The 3,019-nt window shown below is 32.7% G+C and overlaps 1 non-coding gene across 1 annotated transcript; it reads right to left on the bottom strand.

Moving 5' to 3' along the window:
- Window positions 1-206: 206 nt before the first annotated feature.
- Window positions 207-313, bottom strand: LOC138171106 (U6 spliceosomal RNA). The gene has a single exon (XR_011170798.1). It is a non-coding gene; the product is annotated as a U6 spliceosomal RNA (small nuclear RNA).
- Window positions 314-3,019: the final 2,706 nt, after the last annotated feature.

The raw sequence follows: 3,019 nt of genomic DNA on the forward strand, positions 1-3,019 counted from the left end.
TGCACATGGATTTGATGGCTTATTGCTAACACCCCACTTTTTATAATTTTTTCTTGCTTTTCTATCTTGCCTTTCTCTTTACACTTTAGGCATTTTTTATCCCATGCTTTATTAACTTCTAGTTTACATCATTCATTTCTACAAGATTTTAAGTTACAAATTTTCTCCTCTTTTTTTCCACTCCCCACCACCCCAAAATAGCAAAAAATAAATTGGAACTCTTCACGAATGTGCATGTCATTCTTGCACAAGGGCCAGGCTAATCTTCTCTATATTGTTCCAATTTTAGTATATGTGCTGTTGAAGCAAGCACTAGGCATTTTTTTTTTGCATATGAAACTAAAAGAGCTTTGTGAAGTCTATCTATAGCTAAATTTTCTGGGCTATTTTCTTATTCCCAATAGTGCATTCTGAATATAGACATACATTCATACCATCAACATGCCTGGGTAAAGAGTTAACATTCATCCCTACTTAATGAAATAATCCAACTATTTAAAAAGAAGCATATCTTCACATAAAAGTAAGAAATTGACTGTTTATATGATTGGTAGTGCCAGATGTGACAAATCAAACAGGTTAAGGCTGTGATGCAAGTATGACCCAACATAGCTCTACTCAAATATGTCATATTCAATTGCCTATTTAAAGCACTAATGCTTAGGGTTAAAATTTGATACAAGTGGGCAACTTCCCACAACTTTTTTTTTATTCCCAACATCTATCATATTGAGAAATGTATTAAGCTACCCCTCAAATAGTTAAAATAACACATTATTAGACTGGAACCTGACAATGAATTTTTATAAACCTTTAAACTGGGTCTGTTTGAATTCTCAAATTGAAATAACAGTCTATTTTCTATTTTAGTCAAGCCCACACCTAAGCCACTATAATTTTGAGCATTAGTAAAATGCTCTCATTAGTTTTATATAAGTTATTTGTTAGGTTTGATGCTTATATCTGTTAGTAGTAATTCCTAGGATATTACATTGAAAAATTGATGCAGATACACTGCTTGAGGTAAATAAAATACACATTGACTAAATTGGACATACTTTTTTTACATGAGATGAAAAGAATTTCTCATTCTAACTCCTTGCTCAAAGGAATCAGAAATTTTTAAAGAACAGTTCATTATATTAAAGGTAAGAGAATTCTGCCATATATATATATATATATATATATATATATATATATATATATATCTGAAGACATACAGCTGACAGAAAAATTAATGACTATCATAATGACAAAGAAAATGAATTCAAAATTATTGATTCAAAATTATTTTATAGTATTTAGAATAATCAAGAAAATTTAAATTACATAATATTTGTAAAACACTATGATCTGTTCTAGAGGAGACATAAAGTTAAATAAGAAATGGTTCCTGCTTCAGAAGAGCATTATATAAAAATAGTGATTATTATTATTATTGTCCAAGGTCTCATAGATTATATCTTTCAGAGTCAGGGTTAACTTTAGGCTTCTGTATAAAGTATCACAAACAAACATCAACACAGAGCAGACAAACAGTTCCAGGATACCACAAGTTTTCTCCTTCTTGACTCTGCCACCACCAGAGTCCTCTTCTCAGTTCTGCTGTCTCTAGCATGGAAATTCTCCTTATATATGGTCATTAGCACCTACCTTCCTGTTGCAGGAGTTCATGAGTTCTAGGCTTCACAAGTTATGGGGTTCACACATTCTATTTCTTAACAGACTTGATACAATGCTCAAAAGAAACTTGAATTGAAACAAGATGTTAATCCAAAAGCTCAAACAAGGTGTGAACTACTTCTGGGCTTGCCATTATGCAAATGCAGGAATTATGTGTTTTTATTGTCACCATTTTGTGGTTGAGGAAACTGAAGCAAACAGCACTTTTGATTTTATCAGTATCACACAGCTAATAAGTATTTGGGTTCAGTTTCTCTGAAATATATTCTCTCAACAGATTAAAGGCTTTGCCACTTGGTAAGTATTGCTACAGTTTGTGTTCTATGCTTATAGCCTAATAGAACTTAGAGTCACCCACACAAACCAAGATGATCCATCTTAATAGGATTTTAGTGAAGACTTTAGGATAATATCATGTGGAAACTATGATATCATACATTCATTACAGTAAGCATTGGTCAGACACCAGCATATAATAACACATTCCAATAATTTAAAAGTTATGACTGCCACAAATTAAGAGGGTATGGGGAATTAGAAAAGGGTACATAGAAGAACAATTTCGAAACCCTAACCAATATTAATGCAAGTGAAGACATCACCCTTCTGATGTCATTGGTCCTCTTTGAGATCAAAATACAAACAATGAATAAGAAGAGCTATAAGGTGCCTAACCATTTTACTTCACTATTTTCAGTTGATAAATTAGAACACTGAGACCCAAAATGGCAAAATTAGTAAAAGTATGAGCAACAATGACAGAGGACTGTGGATATGACCTTCAGAATGTATGGGAACAAAGGAAAATGTATGTTAACCTGAATAGAGTACATTAATGTTCACTTTCTGACAGTATTTTTTTTTCATCTGTGCTTAAAGTACACAATGACTTCTTTCCTTTAAAGGGTACATATAGAGAGATGCTTTATCTTACCCAGGTTCATTAGAGAAAAGATTTGATCCTCTTTGATCCTCTTTGTAATAACTCTACTTCCTGGTCTTATATCTTTCTAATCATCAAGCCTGTAGCGAATTGGTCTCAATCTGAAGTTTCAATTACTAAGCAAAAGTTACCAATGCTGGAACTAGACCAAAACCATATTAGGAGTCTGAATTTAGGAACTCATTACACTGAGTCATTATTGACCTTGGGTCTGCTCCAGTTTTGCTATTTCAATTCCCCAGTATCTGGATTTTTGTTTCAATTCTGGCTTTCTCTGAGTATTTTGCCTAAATCTATGGCTAATGTCCTATTTCCTTTAAGTGATATTTTTTATCTTTGACTCCTTTTGCCCCATAACTGAGTCCTAAAACCAATTTCCAGCATCACTTGATA

Source organism: Petaurus breviceps, unplaced genomic scaffold (assembly GCF_028583685.1).
Source record: "Petaurus breviceps papuanus isolate PSGF00001 unplaced genomic scaffold, PetGlider_PUasm1.0 41, whole genome shotgun sequence".
NCBI classification, from domain to species: domain Eukaryota; kingdom Metazoa; phylum Chordata; class Mammalia; order Diprotodontia; family Petauridae; genus Petaurus; species Petaurus breviceps.